The following is a 26,537-nucleotide window of genomic DNA, read 5'->3' as shown; positions in this document are numbered from 1 at the left end:
TTTTTTTCAGATGGAGTCTTGCTCTGTCGCCAGGCTGGAGTGCAGTGGCGCAATCTCAGCTCACTGCAACCTCCGCCTCCTCGGTTCAAGCAATTCCACTGCCTCAGTCTCCCAAGTAGCTGGGACTACAGGCGTGCACCACCATGCCTGGCTAGTATTTTGTGTTTTAATAGAGACAGGGTTTCACCATGTTGGCCAGGATGGTCTCGATCTCCTGACCTCGTGTTCCACCCACCTCGGCCTCCCAAAGTGCTGGGATTACAGGCATGAGCCACTGCCCCAGGATGAGAAATATATTTTTTAAAAATAAGGCTGTTTCGCTCTCTTATCATTTCAATATTCACTGGTGAAGGAAATATCTTTAAAAAGGTTCTGCTTTGGAAACAACGTACAAAGGAAATGTAATAACTTAGCTACTGTTTCCTAAGCCATGAGCAGTGGCCTTTCATGTTTGAGTCTTTGCCAGCCAGTGTTGGTCCTCTGGTTATAACTCACAGTAGCTGCACAGACTACTGCACCATCTTACCAAACAGCGTTTTTGGGGTGCATCACCATTTTTGATGTTTATTGCCATTTTTATTGGTCTTTTGGAGTGTAACTGCCTTTAAGGCACACCGGAAGATAAGATAAAACCAAAGTTTCCTGCACACTTTAACAGGCAGGGTGTTTGGTGGTTAAGGGTAGGACCTGGAGCCACATGCCAGGGTCAGATCACCACCACCCCCCACCCCGCCCACCCCAGGCAAGCTCAGCTGTCCAGGGCCTGTGACTCACTCTCTGTTTCTAGAAATGGAACGTGAAATGGGAATAATAATACAAACTACCTCTTTGGGGTTTTTTGAAAGTTAAGTGAATGCACGTAAAGAGCTTAAAATGGCGCCTGGAGTGTCGTGAGACTCAGTGTTTGTGGTGTCTGTGGTTACCTCTTTCGCAGGTTGTATGTGGTATTCCAGAGCCCTGCCACTTAGCCATGATCTGTTTTCTTTTTCTCCAGCTGTATTATCTGTATTTGTTCTCTCAAAGCTCATCTGTCTCTCTGTCTCTCTCTCTTTTACCCAGCCTTTTCGTCTCTTGCAGTTTGCTTGGCATTTCACCATTTGGAAGAAATTAGTATCATCAGTACCTCTGGAGTTTGCACTATGTTCTGCTTATAGATTGTGTATAGTTACCTACTAAGATGGTCCTAAGCACATGTTCACAGCCTCGGTTCAGAGTATACTTAGTGCTCCCTATTCAGTCTTTCTGTTCCTGTGCTCCAGTCCGTGAAGTCTAGAGTAAAATAAGAAATTAGCATTTATATACATCTCCCCTCCTCATCTTTAGAAGAAGAGTTTCAGTATCATATTCATAAGAAATTTCATATTTAAAAGTTAGTGTTACAGTCGCAGTGCCTCACACTTGTAATACCTGCACTTTGGGAGGCCAAGGTGGGCAGATCACCTGAGGTAAGGAGTTCAAGACCAGCCTGGCCAACGTGGTGAAACCCCATTTCTACTAAAAATATAAAAATTAGCCAGCGTGGTGGCAAGTGCCTGTAATCCCAGCTACTTGGGAGGTTGAGGCAGGAGAATCACTTAAACCTGGGAGACGGAGGTTGCACTGAGCCGAGATTGCACCACTGCACACCAGCCTGGGTGACAGAGTGAGACTCTGTCTCAAAAAAAAAAAAAAAAATTACAGATATCTGTGGTTAATCTCAAATAGGGTGACTTTACATGTCATTTCCCTTTAGTTGTTTTTAAGTGCAGATGTTGCTTTAATTAAATAATATTTGAAATAAGTGGGATCCCAACTCTAACCTTGTATCTTACTGTTTTTAAATGTTGATATTTTGGTGTTTTCAGTAGAATTTGAGCTGTTAACAGTGTTTGATTAGGTTTTTTCAGTTTCTTTGTCATCGACGTTTGTGACCTCGTTATAATACACATGAATTTTTATCTGCTGGTTGTGTTGCTCACGAGCAATGTGTTCTAATTATGGTATTTTAACGTGTAACTTGTGAAACCAGTAATGTTTCACTCTAGGGAACAAGTCCTGGAGAACCTTAAGCCCCAGAGAACCACCTCCACTTCTTCCTAAGCTGTTGGTTCTTTATTCTTTGTGGGCTTCAAGGAGGAGGTGGGCGGTGAGGGTGTCTGTATATGTGTGTTCACATTTGTAGACAGTTTCTGCCCATGTATAATTAGGAATGGGTTGTTGGTTTTGTTTTTTTTTCCCCAGCTTTATGCAGTTGGTCAGACTTCTCAAAGGCGGGTAGCGTTGGTAAATCGTTCTCTTGGAATTCTGAAGCCAAACTTTGCGTGGAGCAGTGTTCACCCTGGGCAGCCCGTGGCCCCTGGGGTCACAGAGCTGCTTTCCAGGGCGTTTGCAAGGCCATCACTGTCTCGTAAGATCACCAAGATCTGATTTACCTCTTTTGCTGTGTGGACGTTTGCCCTGGTGGTGCAAAGGCAGTGGCGAGTAGCATGGCGCCTTTCTTTCATCAAGCAGGACAGCGGTGCTCAGCTAGCAGCACACCAGTCTGACCAAGGATGTCCTTGATGAAGCATGAAGTTACTAGTTTTTTAAGTCGCAACTGTTTTGTATACCTTTTTACTTTTGTTTTTGTGTGGGTTTGTTTTGGTTAGGTTTTTTTGTTACCCAGGCTGGAGTGCAGTGGCGCAATCACAGCTCACTGCAGCCTCAACCTCCCCAGCTCAAGCACTTCTCCCACCTCAGCCTCCTGAGTAGCTAGGGCTACAAAGAAGCACCACCACACCCAACTTTTTTTTTTTTTTTTTTTTTGTGGTAGAGCTGGGGTCTCACTGTGTTGCTCAGGCTGGTCTCAAACTCCTGGGCTCAAATGATCCTCCTGCTTTGGCCTCCCACAGTGCTGGGATTAGAGGCGTGAGCCACTGCAGCCAGCCTCCTTTTTGATTTTGCGTGACGAAACGCAGAGTTCACATAAAGCCCTTCTGGCATGCTGGAGTGTGATGGCCGTCTCGAAGAAAAGTGCCCGTGCTGATGTGTGAGTTATGAGCCAAAATAGCCACTTTTTCCAGGAACTTATAAATGATGAGAACAGTAATGTAAAATCATTTTTACTTGACAGAACAAAAAGCAGACAAACGGTAGATATTAAGACTTAAATATTTGGCTGATATTTTCTAGAAAATCTATGAAGTGAGCTTATCAATGCAGGGGAAAACAACTGCACCACTGTTTTTGGCCCGTGATAAAATTTGAGCTTTCAAGAAAAATCTGAACTTTGGAGAACTTTTATCTGCCAGTGTAAGTGTGGCAGCTCCCAGTGCCACAGACTCTTCTGCCGAGAGGGGTGGCAACATTAGCAAGTGGAGTTTCTTGATGTATACGGTGGGAGGCCACACAGTACGTGCAGCAGTGTGCTCTCAGTGACCGACAAACGATGCTACAAACAAGCGTGGGCGAAGAGCCGCCCCAAGTGTAAGAGATACTGCCGGGTGTTAATGTGACTGATGGGTTCATCAATACGGTTTCAGATTCCTCATTGCAACTAATCTTTAAGGAGCTATCACTTGTTGGATTTTAGCGTAGGCAAGGAAAAACATCGGCAATTTTTTGAGAAGCTATTGAAACCTCCCTTTTCCCACCAGACATGTCTGTCTGAGCCTGGGGTGTTTCTTTACGTATACTTGAACCAAAATAGCATATCACAGCAAATTGAACACAGAAGCACATCGGCAGATCCGCCTGTCTTCTGTTGAGTATTGAAGATCCGTGCAAAATGTACAACAGGGCCATTTTCTCGCTGGTTTCTTTTTGAAAATAAGTTTATTTTCATAAAATGTTACTTAACATGAAGTGAATCTATTGCTAATTTAAATGAATAAGTAAATATTTTTAAAATTTTCAAATATGGTCAATATCAATGGATATAACCCCCATAATCAAAGCTCTTTAGGGTTCACCATACTTTCTAAGAACGTAAATAGGTCTTGACACCAAAAAAATGGAAAACTCTTGGCCTAGGAAATTTTTCTAGAATGGGCTGAATGTGACCCTTACCCTGTTTTTACCAAGCCTCCTTGGTTTTTTCCCTCTTTTCTCTAGAAAAAAAAAAAAAAATTAAGTAGTCAGCGGAATCATCTAAATTGGTCTCTGGGACCAAGAGAGCTGAGAGCATCCGGAGCCCACCTAACCCTGGTCCTTCCTCCTGCCTTGGTCAGTTTCCTTCTGTGTTCTTCAAATCTTTTTTTTAAAGCCATTTTCAAGTCATCAGTTAATATGTGAATACAACCACCTTTACATTTTTTCTTCATTGCAAATAAAACTGAAATTTTCGCTAACCTTATCCCCTGAGATTGGTCTACCATCCCCATATCTCAAAGTGACTGGTACTTAGAGTTTGCTGTATGTCATTCCAGACCATTTTCTCCCTGAAGGGGGGGGTGGTGTGTGTGTGTATCCACATAAATAATATAAATATATATTTATTCACAGAGTATATAGCATTTTTTGTTTCATCTCTTTAAAAAATTGAGAGCAGTTTTAGTAACAAAAATCTTTTATACGTTCTTAGTATCTTGTTAGCCCTCTTGGTTCTTAATGCTCTGACCTGGTGTTACGTCATATATGCTGTATTATACTGTGTATACATACATTGCATAAATGCTTAATGTGGTCTCGCATGTTTTTCTGTGAATTTGGCTTAAACTTTCAGACTAGCAAGGCGTCTAGGAGGCGGCGGCAAGTGGAACGTGGAGCTGTCACAGACACTCAGCCTCCACAGCCTGTGCATGGGTGCTCTAGGCTAATTTTACAGGTGTAATGACCAGGCCAGAGTGAAACCATGTTGTCTGATTTTAGAACAGAGGTCAGTTATGCTTCACCAAGCTGCTGGAAATGTGGAATTTTGTTTCTCAATTCTTGGACCTGGTCCTGAGGAGATGTTTCCCTTTAGAGAACATCATTGATGCTTTTAAAAGTATTTTACTAGATGTTGAAAACATTGAGGTCTTATTAATTTAATGACCTCACCACCACCACCCCCAGCGCCCCCCCGGCCCCTCCCCACATCCTTTCCTGAATTATTACATCAAATCATACAGGAATCTGGCGCTATCAGAGCCAGGGTTAAGGCCTAATAGTGTCACTAGTTACTGAGGTTCTTGATTAAGTCACCATACTTTCCTGAATCTCCAAATAAGTTACATTAAAAATGCATTTGATTAAATTACTTATTTTCAAGGGAATTGGAAGAAAAGGGACTGTGATTGGTGTTCCAATCTAATCCCCCGAAGATGAAAACACGAATGAAAATGAACATATTTCTCCTTTTATGTTATTCTTAGTTAAGAGAAGTGCTCTACCGGGAGAAACCTTAAATGACTATCCAATGGGTAGGGTGTTTTAAAGAATCTAATAAATTCACATACTTTTTCTTTTTACACAAAGTCACAAATGACGTTATGTTGATAAGTGTTTTTATGACTTATCTTAAACAACATTTAAATTTAAGCCAATGTTAAAGTTGTGATTTTGTGAAATTTTTTACTTATCCTTCCTCTCTTCCCTACTTCCTTCCCTTAAGAACCCCATTCTTATTTTCTCATTTATATCCCAGATGAGGCTGTCAGGTATTGAAACCGACCTTTTGAAGACATGTAAACTTTTTGGGGACTGACTTTTCTCGTTCAAATAGTCTAATATCAGTGGATATGAACTCTGCATGTTTTTACTTTTAAATCTTATGCATCATTTAAATGTTAACTTTCAAAATATTAATCTTGAATTGTCACATTTTTGTGTGAGTTGGCATTGTCCAATTAAATGAACATAAATTATACTGCCTACATAGATTGGAAAAATATCTTTTGGTGGGCTGTGTATATGCACACGTGTTTATGTAAAACCAAATACCAACTTACAAAAACCAGTTCAGTCTTACAGTCTTGTTTAGTGTAACATACGGGCTGAGACATTTGCTTATTTGAGCCTTTTCACCCTTTATTTGTAAAAAGGAGGAGAGCCCTTAAGTAAAATGTAAACTAAACTTGGAACCCCTAAAATAATTTTGAACACTACTTCACATTTAAATGTTTTTTTTTTAAAAAAGCAAAGTTTAAGAAGCATGTTTGGTAAAGAGTTCTTTGGCAGGAAATGGGGACTTATCAGCCAAGCTAATAGCCTTAGCTATGGCATCCATAGTAACTAACACATGCTGCCGATGTAAATATTTGTTGTCAAGATTTATGCCAGCGAGCAGTGCTGCAGAACCCAGGCAAAGCAGTTCAGGCCAGTGAAATTAAAGCATCAGCCACCAATGTTTGATTCCTTTTGTATTATCCGGTATTCCAAGCATGACAGCATCATTCATCTCTTCTAGGGTTCTTCAAAATAGTTTAGCCATAAGAAAAATAATCCTGCTGACGAGTTGATGGGTGCAGCACACCAACATGGCACAAGTATACATACGTAACAAACCTGCACGTTATGCACATGTACCCTAGAACTTAAAGTATAATAATAATAAATAAATAAATAAAAGAAAAAAAAACTGTTACCGATCACAAAAAAAAAAAAGAAAAATAATCCTAGAGGACCAGTTTACTCGGAGTAATTCGGTACCCCCTCCCCCACAGCATGATAGATACCCAAATGAGAATAGAGAGGCTGTTATTGTTTGTCATTAGCACCCTGGAACCTTTTTCATCTTCAAAGCTCCTTGCAGAAGGGTTCATTAGCCGTCGCCCTCTTTCCTAGGAGACAGTAAACATGTATGATTAGTCCTACTTTGACAGTGGTGGAAACCAAAGCAGAGAGGTTCTCCAACTTGCCTGAGGTCCGAGAAGGAGCTGGTGACAGAGACCAGATACCGAACCAGCGCTTGGGTTTTCTGACTCACGGTTCTGGGCTCACCCCTCTCGGAGCATGCACTGAGCCTGCTCTTGCAGGTTTCTTTATCACAGGGATCTATCTACACAGTACTCTCTGCTCTCAGCTTTTTACAGTGGTGTAGAGTGCAGTGCAGCTGAAACCAGGTTAGTTGATCTTATGGTGTCATCTAGAAAAACAAGAGATGCAGATTCTGGGTCACGAAGGTAAGACTGTACTTTGAGGGTTTGTGGTTATGGGTGAAATTAACTTACCTGAGCCTTACATTGTCTCACTAGGCACAGTGCCCACCTGTTCCGTGGCACAGCCCCAGAACTCCTGTTGAAGAAACAGACTCCAGGACTGACTTTCCACTTGATTTTAGGAGCTCGCACATCCCAAGAGATTCATGTTCAAGCTGCATTTTAGACCTAGCTGACAAGGGTATTTTCGTGCTAAACATAAACTTACTATTGGTAAAGATTCTTAATGAGTAATTCTTAGGATTCAGTACAAAATTAGATATATCCTTTTTATTGGTAATGATAGAGCGTGGAGTTCTTGCAGGGTGGGGGAGAGAGGCACTCATCCGAAAACTGGCTGTGTTTTAGTGTAAACATTTGTCTACGGGGAAACAGTAGGAAAGCATCAAGAAATACTTCTTGATGTATACAATTGAGGTGTTGTTTACATTGTAGTGAAAGAAAACCTCCGCATGCATGTTCCTGATTTTAATAAAGCTCTGCAGAGATTTCCTTCCTCATTCTTTGCTTTTGACTCTGCGTATGTCCTGTTGCTAATTTAAGTGTTGGTGACCCTATGTCCTTTGTTGTGCCAAACAAGGTTAAAATTAAGACTAAAAAAATTTCTGAGTTCATTTCAAGTGGAAGGACAACATGATACCTAACACAGAAGAGAACAAAATTTAGTTTTGACTTTCTGCCCTATGTCCACCTAAAGCTGTATTTCATTCACTCACTAATATGTAGAAATCAACTGTGCTTAGTGCTAAGAACTGGTCATGTTATAGGTGCTGTGGGTGCGTGTCTGCGCTGGCTTCAGGAGAGAGCAGGCCCTGTGGGGCCCAGCAAGGCCTCCCAGGAGAAGCATTGCGTTAGCTGAAGTTACTAATTGGTGGTTCTAGGATGCAGTTGGGAAGATGGGATGATGTAGCCTGCTGGGGTAATGTGTTGGGGGTGGGTGTCGCACTGTGGTGAGAGAAATCCTGGAAAAGGGTGCGTATCAAATAAGTAGCATCCGTTTATGACTGATGAAAGGAGAGCAGCAGAGAGCAGTTAAGTGGAAGGCAGGACACAGCAGCGGTGTCTCGTGCCACCATCTTCGTCACTACACAAGGGGAAGTTGGGCTAAGAATAAATTTGTTTTGGTTCCAGGATGAAACTCAAGAGATACAGAAGAAACTGAAAGTGATACTTTTGGCAAAGAAATAGGATAAGAGAGTTTTCACCGTGTGTGTGTGTGTGTCTTGATGAATGTATTACTTATTTTAAAAATATAAAGAAGTCATAGCATTGAAAGTGGGAGACATATACTGATAATAGAATCCGGGCATTACTATCTTTCTGTGTCTTAGAAGTTACTACTATGATTTTAGCCACTTAACTGGCTAGAACAGTTTTGAAAGGCCAAGATCATGGGTTTAAGATTTGAGACTTGACCAAGAGGTAACTTTCCTAGTCCTTATCATAGAGTGCACGCTCCCAGCTTTTGCCCACCCTGTTTGGGGTGCACACACTCATCAGTGAGGGCAACAGAACACAGCATGCAGGTGGAACTGTGCAGGTCAGTCACCACTCCACCTCCCAGCCAGGGCCTCACTCCGATTCCATCATTTGGATTTTACTGAACTTTCATGTTGGCATTTCATTTAGTTGAATGAACCAGTTTTGTTGTATTTCAGATATTCTCACTGTGTGGTCAGACCTGTTCAGTTTTTGTAGGTGAACGGCAAAGCTGTCAAAACCAGATCTGCTGAAAAACCAAAATGTTCAGTGTCATCTTTGGTAGAGGGGATTATCAGAAACTTCTGGGGCGGGAAGGGAAACTTAAGAAGGAAGTTGGGGAAGATAGGACCTCATGGCTTTGGTTTTTCTGGTGGTCCAAGGGAGGAGGCTTCTGGAGAATTGAGGGGGAACAATAAGTGACAAGCATGAAGAATGAAGAGGGAACTGACCAAGGATCAGTGAGAGTAGGAGGTGGCCCAGAGGGCGTGGTCAGAGGTGGCTATCACGGCTATCACAGCAAAGTCTTTACTCCGAGAACCAAGTCTTTATCATATATATGTTTTGCAGATATTTTTCTCATACTGTGGGTTGTCTTTTTCACTGTCTTGGTGGTATCATTTGCAGCACACGTTTTTAATTTAGAGGAAGACCAGTTTATCTTGGTTTGTCTTCTGTCTCCTATGCTTACAGTGTCATAGCTATGAAACCATTGTTGAATCCAGATTTACTCTTATACATTCTTCTAAGAGTTTTTTAATATTAGCTCTCTTACATTTTGGTCTTTGTTCCATTTCATGTTAGTCTTTATATAGGGTGTGAGGTAAGGGTCCAACTTCATTTATTTGCATGTGAATATCCAGTTTTCCCAGCACCGTTTATTGAAAAAACTATTATTTCCCCTATTGAATGGGTTTGGCATACTTGTTGAAAATCAGTGGACCATAAATAGGGTTTATTTCTGGATTCTCTGTTCCATTGGTCTGTATGTCTATCCTTACGTCTGTACCACACTGTCTTGATTACTATAGCTCTGTTGTAAGGTTTAAAATCAGGAAGTGTGAACTCTCCAACTTTGTTCTTTTTTTCAAAATTGTTTTGGTATTTTGTGTCCCTTTTGGTATATTGGGTCCATTTTACTCAGTGGTGTAACGATATGTGCATTTCCATATGAATTTTAGGATCAGCTTAGCAATGTTCCTTGTCTCTTTCTCTTAATTCTGTAGCCTTTCCTGGGTTAGAATCAGATTAGGACAGTGCTCCCTGGAATCTGCCCAGTAGCTGCTCTGACTGTGAGTAGAGAACCCGTGGGCCATCTGGGCACTTAATCTGAAATGGTCCATGAGGAATCCCTAAAATGTTTAAGTTTCTGAAATCCCTGGTTTTATTGTAAAAAGCTATTTGAATTTAGTATTCTGTTTCATGATTATTATAGTTAAGTGTAAAAATGTTTAACTTTTTTTTTTTTCTTTTTGTTTTTTTGTTTGTTTGTTTGAGAGGGAGTCTTGCTCTGTCACCCAGGCTGGAGTGCAGTGGAGTGATCTCGTCTCACTGCAGCCTCTGCCTCCCGGGTTCAAGCGATTCTTGTGTCTCAGCCTCCCTAGTATTTAGGATTACAGGTGTGTGCCACCACACCTTGCTAATTTTTGTGTTTTTAGTAGACACAGGGTTCTGCCATGTTGGCCAGGCTGGTCTCGAACTCCTGACCTGAAGTAACCTGCCCGCCTTGACCTCCCAAAGTGCTGGGATTACAGGCTTAAGCCACCACACCCAGCCTTATTTAACATTTTTCAACTGCATGGAAAACTGATATTCTAGGATGTATATTGAGTTTATCCTGTGGCTTTATGCATCCTCCGGAATGCATACCCCAGCATAAAAGGCCAAGTTAGGGAGAAACCTGCCTGCTGGAGTTCTTGGATTTATAAAAGTTCTTTCCTTGACTGTCTGCCTTCTGACCTCTCCAGACCATAGCTAGCAGAGCCGAACTAAAGGGCAGAGACGACACTGATCTGCTGCCATCTGCACTGGGCAAGATGGCCTCACCTGACTCACAGCTGTTGCTTTCTCTCTCAAAGCCACTGTCTTTTTCTGCTGATTGTTAAAACAGAGTTGGATCTTGTCAATTTTGGCCATCAAAAAGATTGAACTCTTGCAGGATTAAATCCATTATTTTCCTAAATTACCTTGTTTTGGGAAATCAGTTCTCGGCCATAAGTGCAGGCTCAAGTGCGCTGAGGAGGGCACCCCAGGCGCCTGTGGTGCTCTGTGACAGGACTTACCTGTCAAAGGCAAAAATAAGGGTGATGTCGCGTGAGTTTTCCATTAAGCTAAATTTATTCAATGTACAGGACTATCTTTTATTCCGAAATTGTCTTCTTGTTCCCCATAACCTTGGAAGTGAGATACTGTCTTTTTCAGTATTAAAATGTCTTTTCTGTAGGATTTTTTTTTTTTCTAAACGGATCTTATTTGTGGTTAGGATGACAACCCAGCATCAGTCCTCAGGATTCTTTATGAAATGTTCCCCGTCTGTGAAATTCTAACTCTAGAATTTCAGTTTAGACCGCAAATCCCAGATTTGTACCTCATTTACATTTGTAGTAACCACATCATATTTCAAATGATTTGTGTAACCTAAAAGCCCATTTTTTTATTCTTTTCACATGAAATGTCCAGAATGGGCAAATCCATAGAAACAGAAAGCCGATCAGAGGTTGCCAGGGGCTGTGGAGAGGGAGGAAGGGGGAGTAATTACCTACAGGGACGGGGAGTTCTTCTGGGATCGTGAAAAAGTTTTGAAACTCGACAGAGGGCTGATCGCACAACATTGTAAATGCACTAAATGCCCCGGAAGTGTACTTGAAATGGTTCATTATATGTTATGTAAATTTTCCATTTTTTTGTAAAGCCCATTTTATTCAGTGGATTAATGATATATAAGAAGACTGGAAGGTGTAGGGGGAGTGTTGTATTCAGAGGATATACATCAAGGCAAGGATACTCTGTATGCTTGTACACACACACAAATACATATACACAAAGAACACACCTATTATTAATTTATGTTTCTAAGTATGATCATTAGAAGCTGATTAGGTAAATAAACTTTCTGCTTTGAGACAAGCAGAAAGATTTAACACTTAAATGAAATTCACAGATATTCTTTTTTTTTGTTTTTTTAGACAGTGGCTCACTCTGCCTCCCAGGCTGAAGTGCAGTGACACGATCTCGGCTCACTGCAACCTCCACATCCTGGGTTCAAGCGATTCTCTTGCCTCAGCCTCCCAAGCAGCTGAGACTACAGGCGTACACCACCACACCTGGCTAATTTTTTGTATTTGTAGTAGAGATGGGGTTTCACTATGCTAGCCAGGCTGTTCTCGAATTCTGGCCTCAAGTGATCCACCCGCCTCAGCTTCTCAAAGTGCTGGGAGTACAGGCGCGAGCCACTGTGGCCTCAAAAGATACTCTTTATCTTACCTCAGAAGCTATGTTTTTCAACCTTTCACACTGGAAAGTTGAAGTTGTGAAAATATCTTCAGGATAAATCTGAATTGTGTTTCTTTTATTGCTGAGTCTGGTCGATGTGTTCCTGGTATTTAGTGGAACTCCGATCAACACAGGCTGAAGTTAGTCAGTGGGGTTCTCTCTGTGGGGTTCTAACCTTGAAATAGGAGCATGAGACTTGCCTTCCCCTTCTCCATTCCTCCAAGAAAGAGAAAGGAAAGGAAGAGAAAATAAAAAGCAACCCTGTATTATTTTTAAGTTTAGTACAACATCTTTTTAACTCATTTCTCTCCCTCTCCTGCTTCCTTCTTCAATCTCCAGCTACCATTCATTCCCTGATTTCGTTTATAGCTCTTACCAGGCAAGAAGGCCAAGCAGAAGGAACCTACATCAGGGAAGTGCCGGGCCAGGGGCCCCACCTGGACTTGGGGTTCTGGGCAGCCTGAACACAGATTTCTTAGTTTCCTGAAGTAATTGAGCTTGTTGCCTTAATTTCAGTTAAAATACTGATTGTGCTTAATTTTAACTAAGCATGAAGACCTCTTATAATATTCCATAAGGCTGGATATTTTTTTGAGGAAGACGATTTTTCCTCTTAACCTTGCCTCTGTGTGTGTGTGTGTTTGGTCAGTGTTTAGACAGTTTTCCATGCACGGACCCTGATCACAGCGGGAGCCAGGCAACGCGAGATGCCCCTCATCAGACATCCAGCTCCACATGGTGGCCTTCCTGCCCACAGGTCATCCTTACGCAGTGCCTTCAAATTGAGTGTCTTCAAAGGTGCTGCTTAGTCTCAGTTTGGTTGTTCTATTACCAAACTGAGACTAAGCTGAGACTATTTTTCCAAACTGAGACTATTTTTCTTTTTTGCAGTATTGAAATGTTACTCGTAGGGACCGAACACTGGTTTTAGTGTCCATAGCGGAAAAAAAAAAAAAATTTTTTTTTCAAAACTTGTTTCTATTTGGTCCTCTGTGACCCAAGTTATTGCTTAGCTTTCTTTCCTGGTAAGAGCCAGAAACAAGATTAGGATGTGAATGGTATTTTCTGAACCCTCAGAGTGTGTACAATACCATTTTGTAAAGAAAAGCATCTATATTCAAAGTAGATCTAAATAATTCCTAAAAATGCCAAATTGTTCTCCCTTTCATTTTTCAAGACTTAAATATGTTCTAATCCATAGGAGAATGAGAGTTTCCAAGTTCATTAATTCGGGTTCCTGTTACCAACTCATATTTTACAGCCCATATAAAGTTTTATTTCAGTGAAACTTTTAGTTATCACAAGTAGAACTTGGGAACTCTACACTGCTATCTCCAGACAAGACACAGGGTTTCACTTACATTAACAAAGGATGATCCATTCAGAATTGCAAACAAATGCTACATTGTACCCTTGGTAGTTGTGACCCGATTCAGTCCTGCTTTGAGGCTGACGACAGCCAAGTGTTGGCCCAAGTCAGCATAAATCAGAGCAACGGAAAATCCACCCGAGGTGGGGCCCCGGATTGGATATGCTTTGGACAACAGGTCCCCAGCCTGCACCTGAATGAATCCTGAGGCAGGCTTCTGTCTCTGCTCTAAACACTCATCCTGAAGTGTATCTGGACCATTTTAAGTACCATTCTAGCAGTGGTACTTAGTTATAATTAATATAAACATGTCATTCTATTAAAAGAAACCTGCAGCTTCTGTTAAGTTGGGTCAAATATAAGATACTGGGGTTTAAAGATGTAAATTGAAAATTCAGTTTCGGCCGGGCGCGGTGGCTCATGCCTGTAATCCCAGCACTTTGGGAGGCCGAGGCGGGCAGATCATGAGGTCAGGAGATCGAGAGCATCCTGGCTAACACAGTGAAACCCTGTCTCTACTAAAAATACAAAAAAATTAGCCAGGCGTGGTGGTGGGCGCCTGTAGTCCCAGCTTCTGGGGAGACTGAGGCAGGAGAATGGCATGAACCCAAGAGGCAGCGGAGTTTGCAGTGAGCAGAGATCGCGCCACTGCACTCCAGCCTGGGCGACAGAGTAAGACTCCGTCTCAAAAAAAAAAAAAAAAATTTCAGTTTCATCCAGCAAGGAATACAGAGAAGCAGCAATAGTACCTGCCTGCCCTCAGGGAGCTTGCAGTCTAAGAGAACATAAATATGTATAATTTAAAGTAAAATGGAAGTGTCATTAAGGGGGCAAGAGGATGCAAAGATTACCTTCAGTTAGAGTGATAAGTACATTACCATCACAGCAGCATTTGCAGGTATTGGGGTTTTATTGTAAGTTTCTTCATTCAGCAAACACTTCCGAGCACTTTTGTGTCTGATCCTGTTATAGCTGGTGGAAAATTGTAGACTAACAACCCATGTGCAAATGACAACATCGTGTGTCATGTGCAGGGCTGGCAGCTACGCGGGGACATTAACAGAGCCCAGCAGAAGAGCACCTCACTCCACACCTGGGGAGAAAAGAGGTGTGCTGACTTTTGTTTGTTTATTTGTGCTTGTTTTATCATAAATGAAATATGAGCCTTCTTAATATGTTATCTGTGATATGTTGGCATAGATATCTTAATGTATCAAACATGCTTATATTTATGTATGACATTATGTTTATTTTTGGCTACATCCAGAAAACAATTTGATAAGGCTTAAGCTATTAAAATATGTGCAACAGTGTGTTAAAGGAAACAAAATAACTAGAAGCCAGTTAGGAGGACCAGTTCAACTTTTGAATGGGGTTATTCAACAGTTTCAGAAATTTTTTTTACGCTACTAATGAGCCAATGGGCATAGCATCTTTTTAAGCTTCCTTCCAGTTAGTGGTACTAAAACCATTGCAGATGCATAAAGGAAGATGCTTATCATCCTGTCTAGTTGTAAGATGGGGTACTACTCCTTATCGTAGTACATTCCTTAAATAAGTACAAGAATTACAGTTGACCCCTGAACATCACAAGTTTGAACTGCACAGGTCCACTTATATGTGGGTTTTTTTCAACCAAATGCAGATTGCAAATGCACAAGATTCGAGACCTATGTATACAGAGGGCCAACTTTTCATACGCACAGGTTCTGCGGGCCGACTGTGGGACTTGAATATGCGTGGATTTGGGTAAGCGTGGTGGTCCTAGAACCAATCCCCCACATGGACCGCTGTGGTCTGTTACTTACATTGGCTTTAAAGTTGAGTTTAACTTGTCCAAAGACATTCTTATTTAAGCAGCAATATTATGATACAGCTTTGAAGGCAAAACTTAAAAGAACCCATGGATAGCCTTGGATCCATGGAAATATTCTAATCCTGGGCTTCTAAATAGTATTGCATGTATAGAACAAAAGACTAGCAGGGGATTAGCAAAGGCTGAGAGCAAGTGGTCTGTCTGTCCTCATAATGAAAAGGAGCAGAACAGAACAACAGAGGTAAAGTGATTCTCCTGCTCCTCATTCAGGTAATCATTGGAGATTTGTTGAGCAATAATAGTCAACATAGAAATCTACAGCTTAGGCCAAATAGAGGATTTCTTGTTATCTTCTTTCTTTATGCTGTGGGAGAGCCCAGGATTCCTCCAAGTGCAGCAAGTGCACACCACTACTTACGGCAGTTATTTTAAGTGATTCAGAGTTGAGTATTATTTTACTTTAATAATTATGTATCGATGAATGTGAAACTATATAATTAGCACATCAAATCCATGGTTTCTTGAATTACTATTGCTTAGGACAGGTCTTAGTAAAAAAGTGTATCCATTTAAAGCAAAATACCAAGTAAATAAAAGCATGACTGTACACGGATTTGTGACGATCTTGAAGGTGTTCATGCAGGACTGAAGTACGAGAAACCTCAGGGTGGGTGACTCTGGGCACCACCTGAGGAGTCTGTTCTGAAGACGCCTTCCCATCTCTTTCCTGGGTTACAAGCAGTGGAGACGCACTTGGGCTTGCTTAGATGAACACAAGTGTTTTTAAGGCACAGTCATGGAGGGACTCCACACAGAGGAGCAGGGTGGAGCTGGACTGTGGAGCCAGAAGGGTCCAGACTCCAGCAGCGTGAGTGACCCCTCTGTGTCCTCGTCCACCCCACCACTCCCAGTCTCTACGTGTCATGCCCCTTCTTCCCCACACTTTACCGTGTAATTTCTCTGCATGCTCTTTTGCTTTTACTCAGGGACATAATACAGTTAGCAGTGTGGGACCTCCAGCAAGTATTGAACTGTTGAGTAGCTGTTCTTCATTTGTAAAATGGGAGTGATAACAGTTTCTCTCTCACAGGACAGTTGCGGATGGTCAGGGAGGCTGGGGTGTGAACACTTGGCACAGCATCTGAAACGTGCTGGAATCAGTCGTGTCCACCCTGGCAGTGATTAGAGCTGCCTGATTCTTCCCATGTTCCATCTAGTGAAAAGTCATTGGTAGGTTCAATTTTCAGGAGAAAAACGTTGACTCAGTCAAAACATTGTCCTTGATCAAGTTGTTTACTCTTGCTCCAAGCCGCCCTGGAGTGTGGTCCAGGAAAAACATGGGCGCCTATGTCCGCCCCTTGGCCAGCCGTGGCCAGAGGCCACCAGTGCTGCTGTTCACATGGCCAGTGTCAGGGTTTTAATTCAAGGTGGAGCTTCCCAACCATTCTGGTAATGAAGAGTCTTGCCTGATATGTCTTGGCCAGCTCTGATTGGTCAGATGTTTGAAGAAGATAGGGTTGCCAAAGATTCCTAGACTCTCCAAGTTTGGCAGAAGTTGGTAGAGGATCACACAGTTACCTAAAATGATTGGTTTAATTATATGATTTGATCATTCTTCAGAAACCACCACCTTGGGTGAACCATTGTTCTTAATTTTGCCTTCATTTTTTGCTCTTGTTGTCTGGCCCCAAAGACACGCCCACTTGCGATTTTGTAAAGGATGCATTTCGTTGGGTTCCATTTTGAGAGGACACAGTTTGAGGGAGCACATGGACCTAAACTTGAGTTCAACCACCCCCAGCCAGATGAATTGCTGAGTTAGTTCACTGTTCCAAAACTGTTTTTTCAAGGCATTGTGGTAACAGGCCATGTGAAATTCCCTAACATGACTAGGGGTTATCACTTCCCAGCTTTATTGAATCAAAGGGGTTTTTTTGGCATTTTTTGTTTTTGAGACAGAGTCTCACTCTGTCATCCAGGCTGGAATGTAGTGGTGCGATCTCAGCTCACTGTAACCTCCGCCTCCCAGATTCAAGTGATTCTCCTGCCACAGCCTCCCATGTAGCTGGGATTACAGGCAGCCGCCACCACGCTCGGCTAACTTTTGTATTTTTGTAGAGACAGGGTTTCACCATGTTGGTCAGGCTGGTCTCAAAACTCCTGACCTCAAGTGATCCACCTGACTCAGCCTCCCGAAGTGCTGGGATTATAAGTGTCAGCCACCACACCCAGCCTGAATCAAAGTTTTAACATTTGTCTCTTCCTCTGGGTGGCAAATGTGATCCAGTCAGGACAGATTATATCCCATGTGAAGAGTCACCCTGAGAATTTGAGCGGGGCATGCTGTGTGGTTACTTGGACTCCAGACCCTTGTCTGCAGAACTGGTGGGACCTTGACCTGGTCCTATTCTCCTGTCTGCACACACAGGCCATTGAGGTGCTGAGGCTGCAGCAGTGACAGCAGCACTGAGGGTCAGCTTCAGGGGGACACTCTTCAAGCCAAACAAAAAGTCTTCTAAAAAAAATGGAACTAAAGATGGTCCCTTGATGTGGCGTCTCAGTACAGCTGCTGAGGTATCTCACAAGGCCACCAGCAAGTTAATCTGAGGAGGCATTTTCCTCTTGCAATCAGGAGGCTGTTCCAGCAGAAATGGCTCAAGGAGAAATTCTCCTCCCAGACACCCCAGTCTAGGGGGTGAAATTTCACTGGCTCATTGCCAGCCCTGGCCTCCAAATCTCTGTAAATTATGAGATCATAGAATGCATGCTTAAAGCCCCAGGCCTGTCAAGTTGCTTGGAGATACTCATACTGAGGATTTATTAAGATATTAATTTGGTTATCAGGAGTCTGGATGGGGATGAGAGGAGGGGATCTTCATTACATGCTGGGAAAATCAGAAATCAGCTCTAATTGCTACTACTCTTTCCTCTCCCAAGATGACTTTGCCAAAAAGCTGTGAGAAAAAGTCCTCAAATCTCAGAGATTGACTTGGTACTTGATGATACCCAGCTCGCTGGTGGGCCTGTGGCTACAGAGCCTCAGAGGAAGGTGAGAAGCTCTGGCCAGAGTCCTGCTTTGCTCCGCCTACTTGCCAGGGGCTTGGAGAAGTGTTTTGTTTTGTTTTGTTTTGTTTTGTTTTGTTTACTTTTTGGGAGTGTATTCAAAGCATATTCACAGTAAGGAAAAAAAAAATGCAGCCTGTGTCTTTAGGGACTGGGAGTCTCTGATTCCAGCACAGCCAACTGCCCAGCAACCCTAGAACTGGTAGGCTGACACTGGGCTGCTCCTCACGGTGGTGGGAGCATAGGCTGCTCAGCTGGGGCCATCTAAGGAAGCAAAGATGTGGTGCTGTCCTGCGGCTGGGGGAGCGGGATGGACTGGGATAAGGGAAGCCCAGGGCAGGGTGTTGGCACAGAGCTGGGAGGTGAATCACACCCAGGAACTGATGTGGCCTGAACTCCACAGTGACTGCCACCTGGGAACGCAGTTTACAGTCAGCGAGTGCTCAGGAGAACTCAGTAGAGGGGAACGTCGATGATTTAGGTATTTGGTTGGTGATCATGTTATCAAGTCAGATTTGCAGTTAAGGTGGTGTCCCAGACGTTTGTTCAGAGGGCTCCTTCCCACTTCTCATCTGTAATATTGGCTAGTGGGAAACCTGGCCCATGTCAGATTTGTATTAGGAACCATTGATTTCAATTCATGGGCTTTTTCCATTGAGGAATTGAAAGGTCTTAGAAGTAATATTCTCGTTAAGGCATCTGAGGTCTCCCGGGACAGACACAGTCTTCATCTTGACCAGGAATGATGAGACCATCTTCTCCCCGTAAGGGACCAGTAGCATGTGTGGGACCACCCTGCCTGCACAGGTGTTCCCTCATGGGGTGCCTCTTGCCCATGCAGGTCACCAGGTGCTCTAGCCGCCCTGCCTGGGCTCAGGCATCAGCACTGTCCCATCTGAGGTGTTGCCTTAACCTCTCGGTAGACCTCTGTCCTTGTCTGTCTAATGGGGATGATGGTAGCCCCTCTGTGTGTTCTTACTAGGATTAGTGGACTGAGAAAAGTTACGGTAATATATTACCAGCATGTAGAGAATACCCAATAATGATGAACAATTAGTATTCCTTAAAAGAATTAAAAGTGAAAATAGTAGGAAACATTAGTAAGATAAAATACAACGGGAAATTAATTTTTTTTAATTACTTAAGGAAATTCTTCAATCCACAAGGAACAATAAGAAAGTTAGATTTCCTAGCAGCTGAAAGGTCTTTTGCAGTTGAGGCTATAAAGCTGGGCAGGGTTTCAGCTGAGCTAAGGTTGGAAGTCCCTGACCTTCGACTGTGGCCACCTGCGGAGCAGCAGGGAGAGCATACCCAAGCTCAGGCAAGACCCCAGCAGCCCCCAAGGCATGGACGGAGCTGCCAGCCTTCTCTCCCTTGCCCTTCTCTCTCTACTCCCGACCTGCCAACCTTAGCCTAAAATCAGAGCTACTAGACTCACACACACTGTTGTAACTGGTTTTGTATTGTAAATGAGTCATTCTGTTATTTTGGAAACTTACGTCTCATGCCAGGATCTGCAGATAGTTCTTTTTCAAAATACTGTTTAGACAAAATAAATTTCTTTATATATAATATCCCTACTTTAAATGCCTGGGGTGTTGCATGCATTTTTCTAGGCTAGCAATGCTTAAAAGATGATTTCTATAATTTCAGTTATATTTACCTTTATATATGCGTTACTCTAAGTAACAAATTAAACAAACATGGATCTTCTAACTTTGGCTTTAAATCCTAAGAAGAGATAGATAATATATAAAAGAGTATTAAAAAGAAATAGAGAGTAAAGGTATATGTCGGGCAGATGCAGAAGAAAAGCAAGGGTCATGACATAATGCCGGGCAAAGCTAAATTGTGAAGACAAAACAATAATCAATGAAACAGGGTTACTCATCACGCTGAAGCCTACAGTGCATAGGATGATATAACTACCATGAATTTGTGTGGCCTAAATGATTGAACATTGAAACATACAAAGCAAGAAGTGTAGGGAGTTAAAGACAAAATTGGTGAGTGCGGTGCTGGTAGGAGACGCGCCTGGACTTCTTGGCCCTTTACAGGTCGTGTAGTAGACGTGAGTTGTTATTACTGTGAGCCAGTAGAGACATTCAGGTTTGGTGGCTGGAAAACAAATGCTCATGGTATACGTCTTTAAACTTAATATATAATAGTTTACAGAGGAAACAGATGTGATTTCCAAAAATTTGACATAATTAGAAACCATAGTCTCACATTATAATGCAATAAAAATAGAAATAAACACACAGGCAGAAACCAGGCATCCCTGCGAGTCCCTTGGGGCGAGAAGAGCTTCGTCGCTCGGGCAAAACGTACACAGAGGCAAGGACCGTAGGCTTCGTGGAAGCTTTATCTTCAACCTCTAGAACACTAGCACTGAGTAGACTCAACAAATCTTGTTAAATGAATAAGAGCTAATAATCCTGATGAATATGTTGAAAGCACTGTTCTAAGCATTGTACATTTATTATGTCACTCACTCCTCACAGTCCCTGTTTGAAGAAGGTGCTGTCCTCATCCCCATTTCACAGATGGGGGAATGGGAAGGGTGGGCTCAGTCACTTGCCCCAGAATTGACAGCTGATAAGTGGGAGACTGAGATTCAGGCCAGGCTGTCGGACTTGGCTGTGTTCTCATGTGCAGAACCACCATTGCCTCCAAATGTATGAAAAAATGAGATAAGGTAATGGCTTACAGAGTGTAAAGATTGTTATTAAATAAGAATGAAAAGAAATGATTTAAACACTAACGAGGTAGAAAAGAACCAAAGTAAGTTGAAGAATTACTGTGTTCTTTAAAGACAAAAGCAGAAATGATTCAACTAAGGAAAAGAGAGAATGAAACCAAAGAGCAGGTTTTGGAAGGGGACAGACAGTCCCTGAAGTGGGGAGAGTAAAGACAAGTAGACCTGGAGCCAGTGGGGTGGAAAACGGTGAGAAATCATAGCGTGCAAGAAGTAGTAATCGTCGAAGGAAGGTAAATGCAAGCGTCTCGTGAATCTGAAGATGGCATTTGGTAAAATTCACTTTCCATTCCTGATTTGTAGTTTGTTTGCGTATTTGTTAACTTTTTGAAATGATTTCAAAAGCATGGAAAAGTTGGAAGAATGATGTAAAGAATTTAATCCGAATTTCACCCATTTGTCAATATTTTGCCATATTTGCTGCACATTTCTCTATATGTTGTAATGAGCAGGCAGTCTTACCAGCCCCTCCTTTACCTTCAGGGCCCTGGACTCACCTCTTGTCCCCCTCGCCCCAGGCGGCTGTGAAAAGCAAAGCGCTGTGCCTCCCAGGCACGCGGTCTTCTCAGAAGGGAGGAGCCCCAGGGAAGGAGGAGGCAGCCCCTGGCACACAGCCTATCCCTTGAGGGTTGTATTGTCCTTTCTTCTTGGTTGTATAAATCTTCACTATTTTAGCTGGGCTCAGTGGCTCATGCCTGTAATCCCAGCACTCTGGGAGGCCAAGGCGGGCCATGATCGGCCAAGACCGGCCATGATCGGCCAAGACCAGCCTGGCCAACATGGTGAAACCCCATCTCTACTAAAAATACAAAACTTAGCTGGGTGCAATGGCGGGTGCCTGTAATCTGAGCTCCTCGGGAGGCTGCGGCAGGAGAATCACTTGAACCCGGGAGGCAGAGGTTGCAGTGAGCCGAGATTGCATCACTGCACTCCAGCCTGGGCGACAGAGCAAGACTCTGTCTCAAATCAGAAAAGAAAAAACAAAAAAAAAGACCGGGCAGTGGCTCATGCCTGTAATCCCAGCACTTTGGGAGGCTGAGGCAGGTGGATCATCTGAGGTCAGGAGTTCGAGACCAGCCTGGCCAACATGGTGAAACCCCATCTCTGCTAAAAATACAAAATTAGCTGGGCATGGTGGCGCACGCCTATAATCCCAGCTCCTTGGGAGGCTGAGGCAGGAGAATCACTTGAACCCAGGAGGCGGAGGTTGCAGTGAGCCAAGATCGCGCCATTGCACTCCAGCCTAGGCAACGAGAGCAGAACTCCATCTCAAAAAAAAAAAAAAAAAAAAAAGCAAAAAAATCTTCACTGTTTGACGAGCTTGTTGATACCTGTAAACAGATTTTTTAAAATATATTTTCTCAAGTCTTTCTTGTTGCCCACTGTGCGTGTTGACTGTAACCTCTCCGGCCATTACCAAAGCAGATTCCCTGGTAGTACAGAACACTCATTTCCAGGGCCGGGCATGGTGGCTCATGCCTGTAATCCCAGCACTTTGGGAGGCCAAGGCAGGCGGATTGCCTGAGCTCAGGAGTTCGAGACCAGCCTGGCCAACATGTTGAAACCCCGTCTCTACTGAAAAAATACAAAAAATTAACTGGGCGTGGTGGCATGTACCTGTGATGCAGCTACTCAGGAGACTGAGGCAGGAGAATTGCTTGAACCCGGGAGGCGGATGTTGCAGTAAGCCAAGATCGCCCCACTGCACTCCAGCCTGGGCGACGGAGCAAGACTCTGTCTCCAAAAAAAAAAAAAAAAGAACACTCATTTCCAGAGTCAAGTTACGTGATCACAGGTGGCACAGGGCCTGTGAGAACAGCCTGCAAGGACTTCCTGCCAGTCCTCTTCTTGCCCATCTGTGTCCCTACTCCACGGGCACCTGTGGACACCCTGACCTGAGCCGGTAAGGCTTCATCAGTGCGCGCCTGGCTGCCTCCCTGCCTGCCCTCCGGCCCCGTGATCCCACATCCTGGAAAGTGTAAACTCTTTACAAAATTCCCTGTCTTTTTAGTGGGTTTTAGAAGAGAGTAGACTCAGATAAATATTCCATCCTCCATCTGTAATCATAAAGCAAAGCGTTATTTGCGATGTAATATTTTTTAAAGAACACCATGAGAAGCCCGACTTGATTTATTGAATCGTGGCACACATGTCAAGTGAAATTTCAAACAGGTGATGATGACATTACCTATTTGTTGGCGTGTGAGACATCCTGGACCCGGGGTGTGGGTAGTGAACAGAGGAGCCCATGAAGCCTGGCTGCCAGTGGTGCACTCGTCTGCACGCACCCGGGGATGTCCACAGTGTTCTCTCTGGGTTGGCCTTTCCTGTGTTGTTTGGATTTTTTTTTTTTTTCTATTTTATAGTGAGCATGTATTATTTTTCTGAAAAGAAAATTCTTCAAAATAAGTTATACATGTTTACATATCACATTAGCCATCAAATACTCAGTTGTCTCCTGTAAAGACCAATGGTCACCTATACACAGAGTGAAAGATTTCATTTATAGGTTTTTATATGGTCCTTCTTGTAGTGCCCACCTTGTACGTTATTTTCCTGGATTAAAAAACATATATATCACATTATTCTCTTCTCTTTTCCTGTTTAGAGACCCTGTTGTATTTTCGTTTTTTCCCCTCTGTGGGATTTGCTGCTGGCACTCGAGTTCCTGAAAGAAACTTTCTCTCATAGTCTCAAAAGAACCAGAAAGAACCTCATTTTTCAGATGTGGAAACTGAGGCCCAAAAAGGTCAAGCAACTGTTCGCAGCTGGTTAATAGCAGTGTCTCTTGCCTTTTTCGTCTGCTTGCTACTTTCTGGTTTTTATCCTCTTACCCATGTGAGCTTCCAGCAACACCTGCTCTGCCTCACCAAAAAAAAAAAAAAAAAGCTCCACTCCACCGGTCTTTTATAACCTATCCAACTTTAAGGATATTTTTCCATTCAAATCTAGTTATGCCAGAGATTGATAATACTAAGATGTCTGTGAACTCACCAAACGGACTGGCTCCCCCATGACCTAGTGGGTACATCTGTAATAATCGGATCTGGGGTTCATTCAGCCTCTTTCAGCCAACATTTAAGTAGTTCCTATTGCACTGCCCTGTTACAGGATCAAGAACAGCAAAGCACTATTGCTGTGCTGTTTATCAGGGCATATGCATAATTGTGTTATGCAGAACCAGACATTGTCAAATTGAGATTCCGCCTTTCATTTGATACAAATTTAGTTGCTGAGTGCAGTGCATTCGAGGCCTGCTCGGACATGCCTGGAGAGGGTGAAAATGTTGCTTCCGTTAGTTGTTTCCGTTACCATCGGGACGGTAATAAGATTGAGTTATAGATGCTAGTAAGTCACTTGATACATGATTAACAAAAAACAAAAGCAACATTTATTGAGGACACGCTTTATTTCAGGGATTTTTCTAAGCACTGTACATCTCTTAATTCACATCAACCCCAGTAAAGACAATTATTCCCATTTTCTAGTTGAGAAAACTGAGGCCCAAAGAGATCATTTTCTGCCCAGGGTCACTAAGGTAGTCAGAGGTGGAGCTGGGATTCCAACCCACAGGTTTCGGCTTTCTGCCCGAGTTCTTAACACCTTTGTTTTACTGCTGCTTCCTGTCTTCGAGGCTTTACAGATACTTGCTAAATGAAGGATTCAAAGTTAGAAATGAAGGGGGCAACTGTGCCTAGTAATGGCCATGAATGTTAAGTTTTTAGTTTAGCTATAAAACTTGGACCATAAAGAGCAAATCTTAGGAAGTACTGGATGTAGAAAAGTAGAATCTAGAGGACGGCCTGTGAAGGTTTCCCCAAATGCCACCACCTCTCAGATCACCAAACCGGGCTTCCACATTGAAAGACATGGGGCCGGCTCGTTCCGTGTCCAGACAGACACTTTCACTCTGTCTCCGGACAGCAGGCTCCCTGCTGAGTGGTCAGTCCTCACCTGAGGAGGTGGGGCGAGGGAAGGGGGTTGCCCACGGTCACTGTGGTGTTCTTTTTGAAATGAAACCTTCCAGCCGCAGACACGAAAAGCCGTAGAGAGTAAGGCAGAGGATCGCCCATGCTTCTGGGAGGCAGGGGAGGGAAGCACCTGTCAAAGGGGGCCCTTTGAGGCCAACTGGGGCAGTGAGGCCAGGTCAGGGAGCAGGGCTCCAGGGCCAGGTGGACAGCCAGGAGGCTGGAGTCATGCAGTCCTTCACAGGCCACCCAGGCTTAGTCTGGAAGGCAGGGAGCACCTCCTCCTTCAGAGACCACTGAGCTCTCAGCTCCCCATGGAGCTTCTTGGCACCCGATTTCTAGTGCCGCCTCTTGCGGCTGCTCTGAAGAGTCCAGCTCGTGGAGGTCCCCCAGAGCCCTCCTTATACCTGCAGGTTCCCCACACCAAACCCTGCTGTGTCAAGAAAACGAATTCAGTGGCAGCACAGACGTATGGGTAGAAAAGGGTCCACTGTCTTTCAACACTTACCCGAACGCTAGAATGTTCCTCGTTTCCATGAATAATAAACATATCAAATCTTTAGGTGACATATTCTTCTCCAGTGGAAAAATGAACCTTTTAGCTGGTGAGCCTCTTGAATAACCTGCCAGCTGTATTACAGTCGTGTTACTTAGGGAGTGTGATTCGATGGACCCTTTGAGAAAGCGGTGGAAAGCCAAGGCTTCCAGGTGCAGCCTGCCCCCTCGAGTCCCCATTGAAACAGGAGGAGAGGGCGGGAGCGCCCGTGGGCTCTCAGTGGCTACTCTGCTTGTTGGTTTGCTTTCCCGCTGGTGAGCGGCCACTGAGCATCCTGGGGAAAGGGGAGTGAGGAGCAAGCTGGGGTTCGGCCCCGACCGGGGTGCTCTGCGTGCACTCCTCAGAGTCCCCACCCAGGTGTGCTGGTGACAGGCATGAGGGTACTGTCCTGGGGAGCTGCATGTCACCGACAGTCACCACCCGAGGGGTGCCTGCTTATCTTCTATCCCCGAATCATCCTCCAGATCACGGATCTGTGGCCAGCCCTCCCCAGGTGCGGTCAGTCCCCTGATAGCAGCGTGGCTGTGGTGCCTGCTCACACCTGGCATGTGTAGACCAGCCTTAGCTCGGGAGGGCATGGATGGGAGTGATGTGTCTTTTTTCTTTTTTCTTACTTTATTAAAATACTGAGTTTTATTTCGCATATATTTTTTTAATCTCCCCGCCATTTCCATGTCTGATCACTGCTACTACTATGTCCTGTCATAACATTCCATACGTACTTAAAACCAAGCAGAGAGTGGAGTTCCGTCTTTAATAACTAAACAGGCATTTTGGGCTGGGCGTGGTGGCTCACCCCTGTAATCCTGGCACCTTGGTAGGCCAGAATGGAAAGATCGATTGAGCCCAGGAGTTCAAGACCAGCCTGGGCAACATAGCAAGACTCTGTCTTCTACAAAAACAAATAAAAAGATTAGCTGGGAGTGGTGGCATGTGCCT

At 43.6% G+C, this 26,537-nt stretch overlaps 1 protein-coding gene and 1 pseudogene across 3 annotated transcripts in view; one reads left to right on the top strand and one right to left on the bottom strand.

Moving 5' to 3' along the window:
- The window catches only part of PPP2R5C (protein phosphatase 2, regulatory subunit B', gamma), a 180,740-nt gene that overhangs the window by 69,625 nt on the left and 84,578 nt on the right, over positions 1-26,537 (top strand). The gene's annotated exons all lie outside the window — the stretch shown is intronic.
- The window catches only part of LOC105547971, a 2,574-nt pseudogene continuing 1,334 nt past the window's right edge, over positions 25,298-26,537 (bottom strand).

This window comes from Mandrillus leucophaeus, unplaced genomic scaffold (assembly GCF_000951045.1).
Source record: "Mandrillus leucophaeus isolate KB7577 unplaced genomic scaffold, Mleu.le_1.0 Scaffold4, whole genome shotgun sequence".
Classification (NCBI taxonomy): Eukaryota; Metazoa; Chordata; class Mammalia; order Primates; family Cercopithecidae; genus Mandrillus; species Mandrillus leucophaeus.
Note: the sequence above shows the minus strand (reverse complement) of the source record. Positions and strands in the feature narration are given on the sequence as shown.